Source organism: Chiloscyllium plagiosum, unplaced genomic scaffold, assembly GCF_037043375.1.
Source record: "Chiloscyllium plagiosum isolate Xiang-an unplaced genomic scaffold, Cpla_swu_hap1 HiC_scaffold_26, whole genome shotgun sequence".
NCBI lineage: Eukaryota > Metazoa > Chordata > Chondrichthyes > Orectolobiformes > Hemiscylliidae > Chiloscyllium > Chiloscyllium plagiosum.
This window is the reverse complement of record NW_028270164.1, coordinates 21,234,287-21,256,733: the sequence shown is the minus strand read 5'-3', so window position 1 is coordinate 21,256,733 and position 22,447 is coordinate 21,234,287. Positions and strand designations below refer to the sequence as shown.

The 22,447-nt window shown below is 41.4% G+C and overlaps 1 long non-coding RNA gene across 2 annotated transcripts; it reads right to left on the bottom strand.

Moving 5' to 3' along the window:
• Positions 1 to 2,118: 2,118 nt before the first annotated feature.
• Positions 2,119 to 22,396, bottom strand: LOC148145109 (uncharacterized). Of its 2 annotated transcripts, none has more exons than XR_015750987.1 (3): positions 22,338 to 22,396; positions 18,152 to 18,279; positions 2,119 to 2,667 (listed from the first exon to the last, which is right to left on the bottom strand). It is a non-coding gene; the product is annotated as an uncharacterized LOC148145109 (long non-coding RNA). The 2 variants fall into 2 exon arrangements; XR_015750986.1 differs by having other exon boundaries at positions 22,334 to 22,381.
• Between the last annotated feature and the right edge of the window lie 51 nt (positions 22,397 to 22,447).

Genomic DNA, 22,447 nt, shown 5'->3' with positions numbered 1-22,447 from the left:
TTACAAGAGCAGTTAGGAGTAACTCTCATTGCTATGAGTCTGTATTCACATGAAGGGCCAGATCAGGGAAGGATACCAGATTTCTTTCTCTAAAGAACATTATTAAACCAGATGGAATTTTTCAACAATCCCAACGTAGCTTCATGGTACCATCAGTAAGATTAAACTTACATTCCAGAGTTATTAAATGATTTGAAGTTCCTCCATCTACTATGGTGGAACTTGAACCCTTGTTCACACTAGCAGCATCCCAGTATCATTCTTAGGGAAATATAATTATCTCTGTGATCCACTCCAAGTCACTTTCTTATTGTATACTGATATTGCATCATCATTGCTAGATCAATATTTAGGGCAGCAATACTGAGGGCAGCACGGTGGCTCAGTGGTTAGCACTACTGTCTCACAAAACCAGGGACCCGGGTTCAATTCCATCCTTGAGCGACTGTGTGGAGTTTGCACATTCTCCCCATATCTGTGTGGGTTTCCTTTGAGTGCTCCAGTTTCCTCCCAGAGTACAATGATGTGCAGGTTAGGTGGATTAGCCACAGGAAATGCAGGTTATAGACAAGTGGTAGGATCAGGGTGAGCTGCTCTTTGGAAAGTCAATGTGGACTCGATGGGCCTGCTTTCACACTGTAGGGATTCTATGGTTCTATATATGGTTCTATATTCTGGTGTTCTGCTCCTGACAGCACTATCACCACAAAAACTCCATCAGTTCAAGAAATGGATCCATAACAAACTGGTCCGGAAATTTTGTTGTTCTCTATAGCCATCCCAGTAATAATCAAGATGTCCATCCAGAAAATTCCTGCAGCTGACCGCACTGTGTATCACAACTAGGCCTGGTCCAGTTAACATCAATCACACACACTGTACAAGGGTTGGAAAGTTAGAGATTGGTAGTATGAGCCGAGCTGTTTTTGCTTCGTTTTAGCCCCATGAGTACTGGGTTAAATAATACTAGCCTAACTCTTATCCCAACTAAAAATAGCTAAGCACTCTGCCAACATTAAGATTCAACCATTATCTGACCACCAATTGAATGAATGCTCTGGCCAAGATTGACGAAGATCATAGGTTCTATTGGCTCTCTGTCCTATCGATCAGCTTCAACTTTCACGCCCTCTATCACCAAGAAATATTCACAAAATGCACTGCAGCAACTCACCACGGCTCCTTCAATAGCACATCCTAAACCTGCAACTCATGCCACCAAGAAGGAAAAGTGCAGCAGGTGCATGGAGGCTCACACTGTCTCAACTTGGAACTGTATCACTGTCCCTTCACTGTCAGTGGGTCACAAACCTGGAACTGTTGTACCTCCTCCCATTCCCAATTGACTGCAGCAGTTCAGGAAGGTTGCTCACCACTCCCTTTTCCAAGAAAATTAGGGATAGATAATAAATGTGGGCCCAGCCAGTGGCACCCACATCCGAGAGCACTTTTTTTAAAAAGCCAGCATTTGCAGTACAGGAGGTCCCCAAATTAGGAATGGGTTCTGCCTTTGAATACATTGGCAGATTGATTGGTACGCTAGTCAGAACACAATACAGTGTAAAATATCCATTTATAAATACGAGTGAATGTTCACATTCACATCCTTAAAACTGATAGTAACATGGGATCTAATTTGTAAATATAAGTGTTTGTAAGTTGAGAATTCTTAAATCGAGGATCCCTTGTATTCTACTTTCCCAAACTGTAAATACTGTTGAGAATATTTCAGGGTGACGAGGTTTGCAAAGATTAAGTGTTTCAGTTACTCCACAAGGATTAAAATGCATTGAAACTGAAAGTAGTAAAGACAGACACTTGTCTATTATTTGACATGATAGAGAAACATCTTTCGATCGTAATGCTTCCCAAATGTTTTCTGACTGTGACTGCATTTTGAGGCTTAAAAATTGTCACAACTCCTCTATGAGAGTGGGACGGTGAGGTGGAAAGACCTGAGAGTAGGACCAAGGTATAGAAAACTTTGTGAAAGTGAGAGGGAGAGTAATGGAGCTGCATGGCAGCTGCATGGGAAAGTTTATTCTACAAGGAAGTCAAACCATGGAGCAGTAAACATTTGGATAACTGTAATATACACTCGGACTTACAACTCTAAACCAGCTTCAAGTCACATTTATTGTAGATTTATAAGAGTAATAATTTACTTAGATGTAGTGCATTTTTAGGAACAAGTTACATGAAATACAAACTCGGCAATTAGTAAACATTTACTCATGGGGTAGAATAAGTAGGTGAAAGGTTATGTAACACAAAGTATACTTCTCAATGTCAGTATCTACTTGATACAAAGTTAACAAGCCTTCAATCAGAAATTACAAACTGGAAGATTTGTTCTCCACAGAGTTGTGAAAAGGTGAATTAGAGCCTCAGCAAAAGTTACAATTTTGTGGCAATTAGAAAATTATTTTATATAGATTGGAACTACTGGTTTGTAACTTTTCTCACCTGGAATTAAACAATATTTGGGGTTAGAAAGCTAGCGCTCAGCTCACCTGACCTCCCAGCAATTAAAATGAATGTAAGTTAAGTCTAACAGCTTCAGCACAAAATATGTAACTCTGCATTCTGCACATCAAGGCCATAATTGACATCCAGGCAAGAAAGATGAAAATATTCCTCAGTGTTTTTTCGGAACTGGCGGAGTTTCTAGAATAAAGGGTGGACATGTGTTAGCAAGTGTTCTAAATATTTCTGTGCTGCTGTGAACATAGAATTATTAGTAACAAGAGAGCCTGAAGCTTTTCTGCTTCAGTCTAAGTCAGTTCTCTGCAAGGGTTACTTAGCTAGTGCCACACCCTTGCTTTTCAGTACAACTCAGAAATATTTCCTTTTAGGATAATTATTCAATTCTCTTTTGAAAACTATGATTGAACCTGTCGGGGCACTCGATTCCAGACAATTGCTGAATTCCCAGTTCAGGTGAAAATGACAGACCTTAACACCAAGGTAGCAGCTGATTGAGTGTGAGGTTAAGCAGCTAGACTAAAACTGGCGTCAGTGGGAATCATAGAGAAAGTTCTCCACTGATGGCAGTCATTCGAGGCGCAAAGGAAAATGGTTGTTGGAGATCAGTCAATAAAGCTCCAGAACACCTCTGCAGAGTTCCTCAGTGTAGTATCATAGGTGTAGCCATCTTCAGCTGCTTCATCATTGACCTTTCCTCCAGCATAAATTCAGAAGTGGGTATGTTCGCTAATGATTGTGTAATGTTCAGTAACATTCATGACTCCTCAGAAGTAGCCTATCTCCAAAGGCAGCAAGACCATATCTAGACTCCAAACATTAGTTTGTTCTCTCTCTCTCCATGGATGCTATCTGACCCACTGTAATCAGCAGCATTTGTTGTTGTTCGTACTCAGGTCTAACCCTAACTTTGTTACCAAACCTGCCAACAAAGTCAGTGCTGTTGTAGTCTGGCGCACTGATCTTTACCTTGTGGAGGCTCAACTCTTGGACACTTCTTCCCACAGTCCTCTGGATCATGACCCCACATCCAAACATCAAGCCGTTGTTGCCAGGACTGTCACCAATCTCATTATCACTGGAGATCTTCCACCCACTGCCTCCAACCTTATAGTCTCCCTACCTCAGACAGCCGGCTTCTACTTCTTTCCCAAAATCCACAAACCAGACTGCCCCCATAGTCTCATTGTATCAGTCTGTTCCTGCACACCCCCGACCCCCCCTCCCCCCTCCCCGAGCTCATTTCCTCCTATCTATAGGTATTTAAGGAATAAAAGAATGACAAGAGTAAGATTAGGGCCAATCAAGGATAGTAGTGGGAAGTTGTGTGTGGAGTCAGAGGAGATAGGGGAAGTAGTAAATGAATATTTTTTGACAGTATTCACTCTAGAAAACGACAATGTTGTCAAGGAGATTACTGAGATACAGGCTACTAGACTAGGTGTGATTGAGGTTCACAAGGAAGAGGTATTAGAAATCCTGCAGAGTGTGAAAATAGATAAGTCTCCTGGGCCGGATGGGATTTATCCTAGGATCCTCTGGGAAGCCAGGGAGGAGATTGCCGATCCTTTGGCATTGATTTTTAAATCGTCATTGTCTACAGGAATAGTGCCAGAAGACTGGAGGATAGCAAATGTGCTTCCCCTGTTCAAGAAGGGGAGTAGAGACAATCCTGGTAATTATAGATCAGTGAGCCTTACTTCAGTTGTTGGTAAAGTGTTGGAAAAGGTTATAAGAGATAGGACTTATAATCATCTAGAAAAGAATAATTTGATTAGGGATAGTCAGCACGGTTTTGTGAAGGGTAGGTTGTGCCTCACAAACCTTATTGAGTTCTTTGAGAAGGTGACCAAACAGGTGGATGAGAGTAAACCAGTTGATGTGCTGTATACGGATTTCAGCAAAGCGTTCGATAAGGTTCCCCACAGTAGTCTATTGTACAAAATGCGGAGGAATGGGATTGTGGGAGATATAGCAGTTTGGAACAGTAATTGGCTTGCTGAAAGAAGACAGAGGATGGTAGTTGATGGGAAATGTTCATCCTGGAGTCCAGTTACCGGTGGTGTACTGCAAGGGTCAGTGTTGGATCCACTGCTGTTCGTCATTTTTATAAATGACCTGGATGAGGGCGTAGAAGGGTGGGTTAGTAAATTTGCAGACGACACTAAGGTCGGTGGAGTTGTGGATAGTGACGAAGGATGTTGTAGGTTACAGAGAGACATAGATAAGCTGCAGAGCTGGGCTGAGAGGTGGCCAATGGAGTTTAATGCGGACAAGTGTGAGGTGATTCACTTTGGTCGGAGTAACCAGAATGCAAAGTACTGGGCTAATGGTAAGATTCTTGGTAGTGTAGATGAGCAGAGAGATTTCGGTGTTCAGGTACACAGATCCCTGAAAGCTGCCACCCAGGTTGACAGGGTCGTTAAGAAGGCATACAGTGTTTAAGCTTTAAGTAATAGAGGGATCGAGTTCCGGAACCAGGAGATTATGCTACAGCTGTACAAAACTCTGGTGCGGCCGCACTTGGAGTATTGCATACAGTTCTGGTCACCGCATTATAAGAAGGATGTGGAAGCTTTGGAAAGGGTGCAGAGGAGATTTACTAGGATGTTGCCTGGTATGGAGGGAAGGTCTTATGAGGAAAGGCTGATGGACTTGAGGCTGCTTTCGTTAGAGAGAAGAAGGTTGAGAGGTGACTTAATAGAGACATATAAGATAATCAGAGGGTTAGATAGGGTGGACAGGGAGAGCCTTTTTCCAAGTATGGTGACAGCGAGCACTAGGGGGCATAGCTTTAAATTGAGGGGTGATAGATATAGGACAGATGTCAGAGGTAGTTTCTTTACTCAGAGAGTAGTAAGGGTATGGAATGCTTTGCCTGCAACAGTAGTAGATTAGCCAACTTTAAGTACATTTAAGTCGCCATTGGACAAGCATATGGATGTACTTGGAATAGTGTAGGTTAGATGGGCTTCGGATTGGTATGACAGGTTGGCGCAACATCGAGGGCCGAAGGGCCTGTACTGTGCTGTAATGTTTTATGTTCTATCTTGACAGCATCCTCTCTCTGCTTGTCCAGACCTTGCCCACCTACATTCACAATTCTTCTGATGCCCTCCACTATATTGACATATTTCCAGTTCCCTGGCCCTAACTGCCTCCTGTGCACCATGGATGTCCTAACGTTCTATACCTCTATTCCCCAGCAGGATGGTCTGCTATCTCCCTGCTTCTTCCCTAACCAGAGGCCTGAACACTCCCCATCCACCACCTCTTTTTTCTGCCTGGCTGAACTTGTTCTTTCAGTGAACAATTTCTCATGATTTTATAAATCTCTGTAAAGTCACCTCTCAACCTCTTACATTCCAATGAAAAAGGTCCCAGTCTTTCTAGCCTATTTTTATGTCTCAAACCCTCCATTCCCAGCAACATCCTGGTATGTCTTTTCTGAACCCTCTCCAGTTTAATAATATCCTTCCTATAATAGGGTGACCAGAACTGCCCACAATATAGTCCAGAAGAGGCCTTACCAATATCCTGTACAACCTCACAATGAGGTCCCGAAAACCTGTATACAGTCTAAAACGTAGATTTGAAGCATGTAGTGGAATACTTTCCACTTGCCTGTATATACATGGTTCCACAACACTCAAGAAGTTAAACATAACCAAGGCAAACAAGCCACTTGAATGACACACTTTCACCACCTCAAACATTCACTCCCTCCGCAACCGGTGCAGCAGTGAGCAGCATATTGGCAGCAATGCATACCATCAATAAGAACAAATGCAGGAACTACCAAACATCCTTTGGTTGCACCTCCCAAATAAACAATCTCCCATTTTGTAGGACAAGATCCAAAGATTATTGGAATACCATCATCTGCAAGTTCATTTCCAAGTCACACAGCATCCTGACTTGGAAATCTAATGCTGTTCCTTCACTGTTGTTGGATCAAAATGATAGAACCATCTCTTTGAGAACTCCATTGTTGCACCTACTCCAGTTGGACTACAATAGTTCAAAAAGATAGCTCATCATCACCGTCTCAAAAGAAAGTATGAATGGGCATTAAATGCTGGCTTTGCCAGTAGAGCCTACACCTCAGAAATAAATAAATCAATCAAACTTCTCAGGCAGGCCATTCAGGACCCTAACCATTCATTATGCAGTAAGGTTTTACCTCATATCACTTCTGGATCTTGTATCATTCACTTTAGTTTGCTGTCCTCTGGTTCTTAACCCTTCCGCCAACAGGAACAGTTTCATCCTAAATGCTATGTCCCGACTCATGATGTTGAATACCTCTTTCAAATTTCCTTTCTTCATTCTCTAAAACAAAGAGCCTCAACTTTGTCAATCTATCTCCTAACAGCCTTGATGTCAAGGGCACCTCTGGAATTAAGGCCTTTTGACAATGTTTGGACCTAGGTGGTAGTGCGATCAGGAGGTGAACGGCTCTGGCATTCACTGCGCATCGGAGTACAGATTATTGCTGAGCAATTGCTGTTTCATAGCACTGTTGATAACACCTTCCTACATTTTAGTGATGATCAAGAGTAAACTAATTGGGAGGCAATTGATTAGATTGAATTTGTCCTGCTTTTTGTATATCTGGCCAACTTTCCATATCGTCAGGTAGATGCCAATATTGTAGCTGTACTGGAAAAGCTTGGCAAGGGGTGCAAGTTTAGAGCTCAAGGCTTTAGTACCATTGCAAGAATTTTGTCATAACCTTTGCTTTGTCCAGTGAATCTAACATTTCTTGATATCAAGTGGAGTGAATTGAATTGGATAAAGACAGGCAAGTGTGCTGCAGAGGTCACAGTAGATCATCCACTCGACATTTCTGATTAAAGATTGCTGTGAATGTTTCATCTTTATCTTTTGCACTAATGTGCTGGGTTCCCCCACTGTTGAGGATGGGGATATTTGTGGACCAACTCCCAATCTTGCCTTTCCAGGCAGTCTTTTCCTTCTACAATAAATAAACCAAACCAGCTCAGTGTTAACAATGATTTCAAGTAATTACTTACAGCAGATTTTGTCGTAGATATTTTAGAAAATTTTTAATGGATTTGATATTCTCAAACCCTTGAATTGCTTAGTTCCATATGTTCGAGTGCATAAGCTTGCTTAAAAGATTTCACACCATATAAATTAGAATTATATTTAGACTTTGAATTTTACAAATAATCTGTATTACCATATAACATTATCCTATTCCTTTATGAATCATGGCTTAGTCCCCTTATGCCTGAAATGTTGATTCTCCTGCTCTTCAGATGCTGCCTGACCTGCTGTGCTTTTCCAGCACCACACTCTTGACTCTGATCTCCAACATCTGCAGTCCTCACTTTTTTTTAGTCCCCTTGTGGCACTTTCTGTTTGCATTTAATCTATTTTGAGACATACAAAGCAATATTATACAAAGCACAATAAATTTTCAAGAACTCTGGTGTATTAATATTGATCCTTTCATCATAATGTTAATATTTAAAATATGTCACTTTGGAAATATGGACTAGATTTTACTTGTCAATGCACCAGAAATGGGGGAGCCAGGTGCACATGGGAATCTAGATGTTTCAGCAGTGTACTTATCAGTGGTATTTTAACCTAGACATTAGATTCACAACTGATCTTCAGGATTCGTGATCCATTAATGTAAGCAAGTGTGATGACAACCGTTGAGGGTATTTCAGTAAAGTATTCACTAGGACCCGCTAGGATGAAAGTTGAAGGATTCTCTGTGTGTTTGAACAGAAGAAGAAACTGTAACTAGAAATTCCTAATGTTAGAAGTTGTCTTCAGTGCTTCCTCCCTACAGTTCTTATCTGTAAGAGTCCACAGGAAGATTCTTTTCCCTGGAATATGGAGCTGGAGATTGTAGAGAGGGTTAGGGGCAGGACTGTGGCACCACATTTGTCAAGTGAAGTGATGCAAATGGTTTTATGACCAAATAGGGCAAGAAAGAGGAGCATCACGGCATATTCAACTCTGACAAACTCTGTGTCTAACTCTGACAACCCTGCCTTCCCATGCTTATGCCTGCATATCACTCCTTACATCAACTTATCTTGCAGGTGAACCCTTCCATATCTGTCCAAGCAGCTTCTCACATTTCCATCTGACAGGCACCACTGATACTTGCTCTCACCTTAATATAATGGCATATGTATCCTTCAATAAATGTTGTCCATTGACCCACTCCAAGCCAGCCATTACTAAGATGCATTGGCCTCTTCTTCTGTTGGGGAAGAGAGCATAGAGCACCAGAGAGGGACAGAGAAACAAAATTAACTCTCCAAACTAACAACTGCTGAGGAGCAGTTGCTGGGTATACCTGACCACTGGCACTAGAGAGATGGGGGTCTCCTATCCATTGGGTGACCTGGCATACCACACTTACTCATGTTGACGGGATGTTAGCAGCCAGTCAAATATGATAATGTGTGCAATATTGTACTGACAGTTTTAAACCATTTATTTTACCTCCCTTGTATCCATTAAGATTAGATTCTCTATAGTATAGAAACAGGCCCTTTGGCCCAACAAGTCCACACCGATCCTCTAAAGAGTAACCCACCCAGACCCAGTTCCCTACATTTACCCCTCACTAATGCACCTAATACAATGGGCAATTTAGCATGGCCAATTCACCTGGCCTGCACTTCTTTTGGATTATGGGAGGAAACCAGAGCACCCGGAGGAAACCCACGTACACCAGGAAAATGTGCAAATTCCACACAGACAACTGCCTGAGGTGGGAATTGAACCCGGGGTCCTGTTGCTCTGAGGCAATAGTGCTAACCACTGAGTTACCGTGCCGCCCCAGCGTGCTGGAGCAGGTAAAGTCTCCTCAGGTGAGGTCATTCGCTCTGAGAACTCTGTCACAGGATTAACTCAGATTGTCCAACAGCTTAAATACACAAACCTCAGTGAAGTTGTCAAGACAAATAGTTGTGTTCTCACTTGGCATCTCACATACCACACCTAAACAAGAGAGATGGTGGAGACAGGGTCAGTGGGAAGAGTCCTCATTGGAAGATGCAGGACACTCCTGCCAACTGGAATGCAGGTGCTGAGCCTCAGGGGGAATATCAATGAATGGGGTAATTCAGGAGAAGCAGCAGAAAATATGTGAGGGGTCACACTGTGTAGTTCAAGTAAGGTTGGAGGAGTCCTCTCTAATATCAGCAAATTGATGTCATGGGCTTTGAGAATGATTTCTACGTCCATGGAAAGAGTGGCTTCCCACTTGGAGCATTAGACACGGCAATCAGGCATTGCATGCTGTCCCTGACCAGTGATGAGCTACACCTAAACTCAGTTACACTGTGACATTGCCATCTTGAAGAAGACCAAGGAAAATAAGGCCTTGCCTTCAGTACCTCATTGAAATTCAACATAATGTTCACAGTTCTTGGCTAGTGGGTGGTTTGCTTGGAAATGAGAGAGAAAAATGGAGAATGAGGACAGTAAAGTGAGGATTCTGCTCAAAAAGGCTTCTATTTCTCACTTCTTCACTCCTCATTCAGTGTATCATATGTTGCTCTGGGTTCTGCTATCTTTATACAGTTGTTGGTAAAGAATTTTGGTAGGTATTATTTGTTTCTACAATATAGCCATCATTTTGTCCATTTTGCCTGTAGGCAAATACTTTTATTGTTTTGATGATTGATCAAATAAGATTTGATGATGAATAGTTGATATTTGTGACAGGGCTTTGTTAATTGCAGGACTGTTTGTGTTGGGAGTTGAGTGGGCCACCTGGGTTCAGAATTTGACTGCAAGAAAAATCTACTACTTCAGTTAACTGAACTATGGTAGATTAAGCCTTTTCAGACATCCTGGGGCTGATTAGTTCACTACTGTTAGTGGTCTCACCATATCTGGTTCCTTTTCATGCTCCTGATGTAAATTATTCTCTAAGAGGTAATATGTTCTTCCTCCTGAATCTCCAGTCTTTGCTGTTGTAACACACTGTACTATCACAGACAATACCATTTGAAAAGCTGCCCCAGACCTGACACCTAAGCTATTGCTTCTGTATTCTAACTGCTTGCTTGATGATGGCTCTTGAGGTCAGATAATGTTGGTTGCAACTCCTAGGCATTGTTATCTGGATTCCTAACTGGAGCTAACAGAGGTCTTCAGTGAGTTGCACTTGTTTTTAAGGAGCTGGATGCTAGCTCTGCTTTGAGATATGAAGGGCTCAGGTGGGCTTGATTGATGGAGGATGAAAGCAACATAACCACTCCTTGGGAATCTTGTACAAAATGCACAATGACCTTTTTGTAGTTACACATGAGCTGCACATAGAAGAAGTAGATGCCCTGGTGACGGAGGAAGGCTCCAGCATGATCTGGGACCACTTTGATTATCATGTGTATACAGCAGATGATTCTCTTGACCCCTGGGATACCAATTAAGACTGCAAAACAGAGCACCCACTCATTCGGATTGTCCTCATTAGTTACAAAATGTACATAATACTTGGCCCTGGCAATTAAGGTAGGTGTCACCTATCAGTCGCACAATTGAGTAGCATGGGTCAGAAAAATTCTACAACTCTCTCCTGCTGCTCCATAGGGGGAACTCTTCCTCAATGAGGAGACCTCAATGGCAGCAATCCCCTGAGCTTCCTGGGACACTGCTGATTAGACAGCTCCAGGAAGCAGATCCTCCGGCTGTAATCCCTGTGTTTGGGGCAATGCCTCCTACAAACTGTGGGTCTGCACTCATCCCCTCTGTGCTGTGGAGCAGTGAGTCAATGAAGAGGAACTTGCTGCTACTTCTCTTGCTGCTGCTCATTCATCCCCTCATCTGAGGTTCAAGGTAAAGCTGCATCAGGGCCACCTGAACTGACCAGAGGTTTGACAGATGGAAAATGTCAGTCAGACAAATGTAACTCTAGGCAGCAGAAATGACTTTCATAGCACAGATAGCATGCTGTTGAAAGCATCCTGTGAGCAAAAGCCTTTCACTCCAAACAGGTCGCTGAGGTCAAAGTACATTGAGGATTTTGTGCCATTTGCTTACCCCCTCAATTCCTGCTGTCTCCTTGTCTTGCTTTCACTGACAAAGGTCCAGGAAATACTGGAAAACCCTTACATTCCAGGTACATTCATAAATCACAGTTAAACGAGCAGTTAATTGCAATTTTAATGTATTTAAATTGGCAACATGCCTCTCCCAAGGGGACTTTCTTACATACATCTGAATATGCTGTAATTCAGTCTGGAAGTTGTTGGGTTGCAGATGGCTTCCCAATAGTCTTCAATTATGCAACTTCATTGCTTCCAGATTCAATCACATTGTTAGGTCAAAGTTTCCCCTTCCACACCCCCGCCACCCCAAACACATAGTTTTCTGTCAAATTTAGTAAGAAACTGATTTTGTTTCAGTAAGTTAGGGTTATTGTATCAAATCACAAAATGTAAGCCTTAGGCAAGTTGCCAAGTTCTCAATTCTGAATACAGAGGGTGACTGGGTTTATTTACACCATCATAGAGAATGGAAATTCACCACTGGAAATGAAATAGTGGAGATGGGGATCAAATTCCATTTTATAAAAAGTGTGAACTTTAACCTATTTCATTACGTCTTTCCTGAAATGCTTCATCCCAGTTTAAATGGGTCAGGAAAATTTAAGCAACGATATTAAATTGAATTAGATTTTGGTTGTAAAAGAATATGAAATTAAAATCAATCTGAGGATGTTATTCCTTGGTTGATCAAAACTCTAATTTTCTACAAAATCCAGTACTGTTTTAAAAAACTATTTCCTTTTATTGCTCTGTTTATATGTAGGTTCTAAGTATCATGATCCCAGTGTTACACACAATGTATGAGGATAATTAGCATGGGCAGCTGCTTTCAATTCACTAATTTCCCTGTAATATTGAGCCCAATGTAGCCCAAAGTGAACAAGAATCAAAATATTTTTCATCAATGAAACAAGGCAAGTAGTGGCTTTGATACTTCATGAAAAGTTAGGCTTTTGCTTACTGAAATTCATTACATTTTATTGTTTCCAAAACTTAGCTGAATGTTCAGGACAAAGAAAATAAATCTGACAACTTAGTATGCACTGAGGGAGTCCTGCACTGTCAGAATTGTTGTCTGATGGATGGGAGATTAAATCAAGCTTGAATTTTCCCTTGCAGCTTGATGTGAAAGATCCCATTGTACAATTCACAGAATAGAAGGATATTCTCTCTGATGTTCCAGCCAATATTTATTCCTCAATTACTATCTAAGAGAATGAATTGCTTGGTAATTTATCTCATTGCTGTTTGAGAGATTGTGCATTGCGTAAATTAGCAATGCTGATCCTACAATTCAATAACAAATGGCTTCAAAAAGTACTTCATTGGTTATAAAGTGTTTTGGGATGTAGTGAGGTCATAAAAGATAATATATAAATACAAATCTTTCTGTTTTCTAACTTGATCAAGGCAGGGACTAAGGGAATGCACAAGGACAAATAGATCAGCTTTATATGTTTGGTTTGTCATGGTGGTACAACAGCTGTGACTAACTGCGTCAGAATGAAGATGTTATGATTTCGCTGAAAATGTGTTGCTGGAAAAGCGCAGCAGGTCAGGCATCATCCAAGGAGCAGGAGAATTGATGTTTCAGGCATGAGCCCTTCTTCAGGAATGAGGAAAGTGTGCCAAGCAGGCTAAGATAAAAGGTAGGGAGGAGGAACTTGGGGGAGGGGCGTTGGAAATGCGATAGGTGGAAGGAGGTTAAGGTGAGGGTGATAGGCCGGAGTGGGGGTCGGGCGGCGGGGTCAGGAAGAAGATTGCAGCTTAGGAAGATGGTGCTGAGTTCGAGGGTTGGGACTGAGACAAGGTGGGGGGAGAGGAAATGAGGAAACTGGAGAAATCTGAGTTCAACCCTTGTGGTTGGAGGGTTCCTAGGCGGAAGATGAGGCGCTCTTCCTCCAGCCGTCGTGTTGCTATGGTCTGGCGATGGAGGAGTCCAAGGACCTGCATGTCCTTGGTGGAGTGGGAGGGGGAGTTGAAGTGTTGAGCCATGGGGTGATTGGGTTGGTCACCCTCACCTTAATCTCCTTCCACCTATCGCATTTCCAATGCCCCTCCCCCAAGTCCCTCCTCCCTACCTTTTATCTTAGCTTGCTTGGCACACTTTCCTCATTCCTGAAGAAGGGCTCATGCCCGAAACGTCAATTCTCCTGCTCCTTGGATGCTGCCTGACCTGCTGCACTTTTCCAGCAACACTTTTTTCAGCTCTGATCTCCAGCATCTTCAGTCCTCACTTTCTCCTACATGTTATGACTGCAGCCAAGATAGCAGATCTTCACTAGCATGATGTCCCATGCACAGATGTACTGACTACCGTTTGATGGAATGGTAATTCTTGCAGTTCTGGTACCTCTCTCCATGAACGTATCACATCCACAAAGTCACATGCTTGCAGTTGACGGTTTCTTGAACTACTGGAAATCCCACCACCATGGCAAAACTATGTGCCCTCCTCCTACAACTCTGTAGTTAAAATAAAGACAATTATGTCCTCTCTCTTGGTGTATTGGACTTCTGCCGCCTCCCTATATAATAACTGGCAGTTAAGTATGAAATATTGGCGATCTTATCTGCTCCAAATTTAGGAAAAAAGTGGAAATTGAAGTCCATAGTAAACTTGTTGGTCTCTGCCGTACTTTGGATGTAGATGCATCACAGATCAGTGACCACCTCCTGCTGAATCACATGCAACTCAGATATAGCTCTGTCTGATGTAGAGGTAGGAAACATGCTCCTGGAATAACCTTGGTACATATGGCTTCCTCCTGTACACATGGTTTTCCCCTCTGCAGCCTAGCGTCTAATCTACTACCATGTTATAGCATAAGCTGAAAATCATGAGGAGAGGGAAACCAGGAGGCCCAGGTTTTCAGAATGTGTGCCACTTCAACTATGGATGATGTCCCAATCTGCCCTCTCCTCATGTTTCTGATAGATATAAATTGTGACCACATTAATGGCCTCATTAGCATAGTGTACACCACAGAATACACAAGTGAGCCTGGTCTTTTCATTTGTTCTGACTTCTATAGCTCCAATGGCAGGAACATTATGGAGTTGAATTTTCTAGCCAAAAGTATGGTTTGTTCCTTAGCAGCCATCAAATAGCAGATCCTCCTGAAGCACAAGATCTAGAATCCCTACAGTTTGGAAGAGGCAATTTAGCCCATTGAGTCTGCGCCAAACCCTCTGAAGAGCATCCCACCCAGTCCCTGTCATCATGAGGCAGCTGTGCTAACTACTGTGCTACCCATATCATCTGTTGTAATTCTGGATGGCAAGAAATTGAGGAAAACAAGTGAAATTCACAAGTTGGATTCTGTTCAAGAACTGAGGTGAATGGGTTTATTTACATTCTTGACCTAGCCATGATGAATGGCATTCACTGCTGTAAACAATGAGATCGAGGTTAGGTGCTAAGTTTCATTTCCAAGCACGTGTTGAATTTCAGAGAATCAAACACAACAACAAAAATGTTTGGCAACAGCAAAATTCATCTGATTTTATAACATTTGTACTATCTGTTACAATTCATTTACTTGGATACATCCACTTTGTGTTAGAAGTATGTTTCTACCACATCTTTTATACAATTATAACAAATGTGATTCACAAAGCATGTATCACTAATTATTTCAGGATATTCTTTTGATAATCTCTAAGCAAAAAATTAAAGTTATTCAGATGCTGTTTAATTCAATATGTTTGCTGCATAACTTGCCTGGATTTTTATTAGGACTAAGGCTGAGATAATAGCCCTCATCGTTATTGAAGAGTAAATAAAACAACAACTTCCTGAGTCCACACAGAGTTAAATACAGAAATCTAGAAATTCCTGTATAACTTGCCTTTTCCTCCATAAGCTGCCATCTGATAGTATCTTGGCAATAGAGTCAAGTATTGAAATCCACATAAAGGTGTGATTCTATTTTACTTAACCAGCAAACATATCAGAAAAAAAGGGCTGCTGCATTCAGGTGAAGTGAAGTTTTAATGCTGTAATATGTCTTAATTACTACAAAAATAACCTCTCTGGCCCTGAAAATATAATTTTTGAGTACACGCGCAGAAGCTTCTGAAACATTTGTGGCTAGCTGTAGCTAAAATAAGCTATAAGCACCATTTCTTTATCATTGACTATGAAAGTCAGGCCAGTTTTGTAAATGTCATTTTGCCTGAATCTGTACAAGCTCCAGATCCCTATATTTAGATCTGATTGCTATTTGTGCACCTTGTCTAGCTGAAGGCATTTCTAAAGGTTTGACTATGTGTCATCTGACCACACTGTCACATGATGGCCAATCATCTAGCATGCTGACAACATAGTATTCAATCATGTGACTTCTTATCGTGTGACATCTGGAAATGTTGTTGCGTTGACCTTTTAAAGGTTGGGTTCATTTGCAGTGAGAGTCTTTACAAATGATTTCATGTAAGCATTAGTGCAGGAAATTCAGAGAACTGGAAGACTGACAAGAAAGGAAACTAAAAGCAGGGAAGAGGAGAAGCTAAACCAAAGATTGGGAGAGATTTGTCAAAGAAAAATCAGAGATAGAAGAAGATTCCATCAAAAACTATTAGCAACCAAACGAAATCACACCAGAAACTAAAAGTGAACAAGTAACAACATAATTCCTCATAATCAACATTTAATACTTTAACTCACTGATAGTTAACATGTAACTGGGTGGTAATAGCTATAAGTCTAGATTATAGTGGTGCTGGAAAAACACAGCAGGTCAGGCAGCATCTGAAGAGCACGAAAATCGACGTTTCAGGCAAAATCTTAGTGGTATTCATTAGGAATATCTTACTGGTAATGTTTAACACTCCTATGGGCTCACAAAGGATCACCTCAAGTACAGCCAAAAATTACTCAATGCAACAGTTGTGATAATACTCCCACTTTTAAAGAGGGCTGTGTCCCTTTCCCTCTATTGCAGACTGATTTGGACTGTCACCCCCATGTGAAGGTGACAACTGGATCTAAACAATCTGTACTTGCACTTCATACATTAAAGCATCCAGCACTGAACACTGCAGTGAGCTTGTTGCCCAGGACACCTTGCTCTGAAGTTAGCATGAACATTTATAAAAGACTTCCTGGGCTTGGATTCAATAAAATAATGTTCACACGGAATCACTGAAATTATAGCACAGCTGGAGACCATTCAGCTACAGGGTGCTAGTGTTGACTCTCTTCCTCAAGCCTTTTATATTCCTCTTTTTAAAATATGTATTCCCATGCTTTTAAATGGTGTTCTAGACTGTACCTCAATAGCCACTTATGATTATTACATCCTTTAATTCTGTTCAATGGTCTCACTTCTCTCTTTCTCTTTTGTTCTTTCCTTTGGTATGGTCCATCTCCTTTGGTCCCTATTTATTCATCAGTGGAATGAATCTGTCCAGGTTTAGCTGGAGGAAAATCCTCAGATTTCACTCACCTTTCTAATGGCTGCCCATTTCATGACATTTCTCCTACTTGCCATTATTGTTTCAGGATCTGCAGAAAAGACTGGTCTCAACATTTGATCACCACCAGTTCTACTTCTCTCCATACCATCTCCCTCTCTGATTCCTTATTTTACTCAATCTCTATTCCACCATTTCCTTCTAACCCTTTAATTCTTCCTCTCCCTGTCTAATCCCATTTTCACTTTCCTTCCTTACTCAGTTCCCACTGTTTTCACATTCCACCTTAAATCCCCAATCAACTCACAAATTCTCTTTCTTTCCCCATATCCTGGGTGATTCCCCTAATTTTGTTGCCTGTCCACAGTCTCGACAAAACCTTATCCCTAGTATCCTTACTATCTAAGGAAAGATATGAAAAAGATATAAAAGTACATGTTGGTGGCAGTCCAGAGGCGATTGACCAGGTTGATTCAAAGTGTGATGAGAAGAAACTGAGTAGGCTGGGCCTGCGCTTAGAAAAATGAGAGGAGACTTCATTGAAACATTCTTAGGGGGCTTGACAGCTGAGATGTGGAGAGGTTGTTTTGCTTTGTGGGAGAGTCTTGGACCAGAGAGCATAATCTAAGATAGGGCTCACCGTTTAAGACAGAGGTGAGGAGGATTTGCTTCTCTCAGATTGTAGTGAATCTGTAGAATTCTTTACCACAAAAGGTTTGTCAAGACTGGGCCATCAAGTGTATTGAAGGCTGAGATAGGCTGATTTTTAATTAGTAAGGAATCAAGGGTGATGGGGATAGGGCAGGAAGGTACATTTCGGGATTATCAGATCAGCCATAATCTCACTGAATGATGGGACCGACCTGATGGGCTGAATGGTCTGTTTCTGCTCCTATATCTTCTGGTCTTATGGTTCTATCCTCCAATCATTCTCTTTCTACTCTATCCTCAGGGGCATTTGACCTCTCCAAACCCCTCCTTGACACTTGCTGTGATGTAAAATTCAAACACTTGAGTATATTTGGTGCTTAGAACTGGTGGCCAATAAATCTACTACTGCATTCTGATTATTCTGAAAATTAAAGATTAAAATGGATTGAGTATATGCATTGGAGGGAAGGGGCTTGTGTTCTTAATCTGTTTGAAGCTAACGTTCGATCTGTGAATTAGTTCAGAAAGTTTTGCTAGGAAATTACCTCTCTTTCTGTCACTGCTCTCTGTCCATATTTGATACTCTGCACATATGTTGATGTTGTAGCCATTTCTGTCTCCTTCCTTCTCCTCCCCCTTCTTGGTTCAATGAGTTCATTTTCACGTAGGCAGCCTGTAGATGAACAAGAATGATCGATATTGATTCCAAATGTACAGCAGAATGTTAATCTTATTTACAAAAAAATAATAGTTTCACCATTTGTAAAAAAAGATCAGTAATTTATTATTTACTGAGCTTAGTGCATGTTGTTCCAGGACACACAATTACACATGTCAATAAAATTGTAACTTGATTGGTTACAAGCCAATTTTGCAATTGTCTAAATTTTAAGTCAAATTAGTACAAGTTATAGATTGCCAAAATATATTGTTAACTACAAAGTAAGATAACTTAGCCGAATGGGATTTCCAGCTAATTGACTAAACGCTGCATGATGGTAAGCCAATGCAATCAGTATGATCCCAATTCAGAGACTTTGATTTCTGAGCGTTACTTGATCTGAGCAAAGGTGACATTGCAGTTATAAATTGATCTCAATGCATCTAATGCCAGGGGAAAGGGATGTGAGGGTTGAGCAGGGCTTCTGTTCCTGGCCTATATTTAGAGACCTTAGCTGAAAAGTACAAGCATATAGGTGAAGGTGAGGGCAGAATTTGAATGTACAGCAACTAATCCACAACAGCTTGCTGCTATTTACTATATCATGAAAAATGGTCACTTTGATGAAGTACCACAGAATTTAGAAGTGAAGTCATTCAACGGGAATACATTAAGTTCTACTTCATAGAATTACAATAGAAGGGTCTATACCTGTTTTAGGCTGCACGTGAATCTCCTTCTGACTTAGTTCAGCTTATCATATCAATGTATCCTAGTCCCCTTCCCCTCATGTAACCTAGTTTCCCCTTAAATGCATCCATAGTTACTGCTTTAATCATTCTCTGTGGTATAGAGTTCCACCTTCATACCCACACTGCACAAAGATGTTTCTCCTGATTTCCTTATTACAATTATTAGTGACTGTATCACACTTAATGCCCTTCACTTTGGATTCTCTCCAAGGTAGAAACATTTTCTCTATCTGAGAAAGAAATATCTATTGAACCCAGTAAAAAGACATCTGTCTATTACCCTCCAACCAAGGGATTCCAGGAGCAACCAGAAAAATGAGTAACTTTGTAACTAAACATAACTTTGGGCCTGAACATATCACCAGACCTTTACAGTAACCAGTTGGGTGACAGATAATCTGCATGGGTCACCCACAGTTTCACACAGTACCACCCATTTAATCACTCATCCCTACCCTGTCACTCATACACCCTTAATCATCCTCACCTATTCATTCAGTCTTACCCTCACCCACACTCACCAAGTCACTCACACTCACCCTCACCCATTTATCTACTCACCCTCCCTACTCACTCACTCACCCTTCCACACTCACTCACTTTCACTCACTACTTCCATATTTATCAATTTTTTTTTGCAGAGGGCTCAAGAAAATAGGGGAAAAGGCTGAGCAGGAGGAGGAGATGGCCATGACCCTAATGGAAGTGTAATCTTGATTAGAATTTCAAGGGATTCTTCCAGACTATCTCAGATGAGCTTGGACGGGGTCATTGAAGGTTATAAATGTCATGCTAATCAAGTGGGCTGCTTTGTCTAGATAGTGTCAAGCTTATTGACTGTTGTTAGAGTTACTGTCATCCAGGCAAGTGGAGAATATGCCAACATATTTTTGACATTTGCCTTGCACTTGATGGCCAGGCTTTGGGGAAAGGGAAAATGAATTAATTGCTACAAGTTTCTTCGCTTCTGACCTACTTTGGAAACCATATTATTTATATGGCTAATCCAGTTCAATTTCTGGTCAAACGCAACCCGTCAGATGTTGACAATGGGGTATTGGTAGTACCACTGAATGTCAAGGGGAGAGGGTTAAATTTTCTCTTGTCATTGCCTAGCACTTGTGAGATGCAATGTTTCTTACTACTTTTCAGGCCAAGCCTGGATATTGGTGAAAAGTGTGGCACTGGAAAAGCACAGCAGGTCCAGCAGCATCCGAGGAGTGGGAGAGTCTACGTTTCGGCAATAAGCCCTTCATCAAGAATGTGATGAAGTTCCTATGCCTGAAAAATTGACTCTCCTGCTCCTCGGAAGCTGCCTGACCTGCTGTGCTTTTCCAGTGCTGCACTTGTTGACTCTGATCTCCAGCATCTGCAGTCCTCACTTTCTCCCAGCCTGGATATTGATCAGGTCTTGCCACATTTTGACATGGAGTGTTTCAGAAGCTGATGAGTTGTGAATGAACAGTCACTCAGTTTGCTTTATTTTCAGCCTCATCCTACATTCTCACTGTGATCAGAAGAATTCATTACCTGTTTTCAAAAATAAACTTTAGTGAAATTCTGTTTGCATTTGAACAGCTCTTTTCGTGACCACCTGAACGTTCAAACACTTCCTTGAAGTGAACTAACTGCTGTAATGGAGCACCCAATGTCCACATAGCAAACAGCAATGTGAAGCTGACCAGCAAATCTGTTTTTAATTATCCCCCACTGCCTTTACATTGGAGAGAGCAGGCACAGACTGGGTAATAAAACAAAGAACTACAGATGTTGAAGATCGAAAACAAAACAGAAATTGCTGGAGAAACTCAGCAAACCTGGCAGCCTCTGTGGAGAGAAAGGAGAGTTTTGGCCTCAGAGTTTCACCCTGCTTCTGAACAGACAGCGTGACTGCTTTGGGGAACACTTCTTTACAGTCCATAAATATGGCCCTGAACATCTGTCATAGAGACAGCATGGAAACAGATCCTTCCATCCAACCAGTCCATGCCGAACGTAATCCCAAACTAAACTAGTCCCACCTGCCGGCTCCTGGCCCATATCCCACCAAACCTTTCTATTCATGTCCTTATCCAAGTGTCTTTTAAACATTGTTATTGTGCCTAGATCTACGACTTCCTTAGGAAATTCATTCCAAACATGAATCTATGTAAAATGATTGCGCCTTCTGTCTTTTTTAGTCTCTTTCCTCTTACCCTAAAAATGTGCCCCCGCCCTTGAAATCTTCCATCCTAAAGCAAAGACATCTATCATTAACCCTATCTATACCCCTCATGATTTTATAAGGTTAAAAATCACACAACATTAGGTTATAGTCCAACAGGTTTAATTGGAAGCACAGTAGCTCTCTGAGCGCCGCTCCTTCATCAGGTGATTGTGGAGAAGGAGCGGTGCTCCGAAAGCTAGTGTGCTTCCACTTAAACCTGTTGGACTATAACCTGGTGTTGTGTAATTTTTTAACTTTGTACACCCCATTCCAACACCGGCACCTCCAAATCATGACTTTATAAACCTCTATAAAGTCACCTCTTAATCTCCTATGCTCCAGTTAAAAAATGTTCCAGCCTAGCCAACCTTTCTTAATAGCCGTTCCATATCGGGCAACATATTGGTAGTGTCCTCCTCACTTGCCAGTATGAAAGAAAGTCAATGTTCCAATAAAACACAACACTAACTCAAGGAACAACATCTGATCTTTCAATTCTGTATTCTACAGCTGTATGGGCATTGAATTGAACAATTTGCGATCGTGACCTCTGCCTTCATTTCAGTTCTCATTTCTTGTTGGTTTGATTTTCTTTTTTGGATCCTTCATTTCGCTGCAATCCAAATATTACAACATTATTTAGACATACTTTTTTGTTTCTTTAATTTACCACAAAATCTTTAACAAAAACAGAAATTGCTGGAAAAGCTCAGCATATCTGGCAGCTTCTGTGGAGAGAAATCAGAGTTAAAGGTTTTGGGTTGAATGGCCCTGCCTCAGAACCACAAAACCTTTGTCATTTCATCTCTCCTGCCCTCCCCACCTCCTTTTGCTCTTCCACTGCCCTCCCCTCTTTCACTTATTCAAACATTTTATATTTTTATTTTCCCACACTGGTCTGATTCTCTCCAGCAGCCTCCTCAGCTGAATATCACCAGCATTTTCTGTATTTATTTCTGAGTACCAGCGCCTGCAGAATTTTGTTTTAGTCAAGCCACACATGTTTCCGACCCAGAACAAGAGTTATTCAGAAATCCACAGCAAATTGGGCTAAATTGGATTATAAATCTGCGAGCACTCCGTGATATAAGTTTAGGAGAGGTGTTACCAACTGAAACTGAGATTGTGCAGATAGCCATCTGCTTTGTGTAAAACCGACAGTGGTTTCAGCTGTCCGCTTCAGGGTCACTTCTGGCTCAATGAAAGATTACTGCTCGTACAC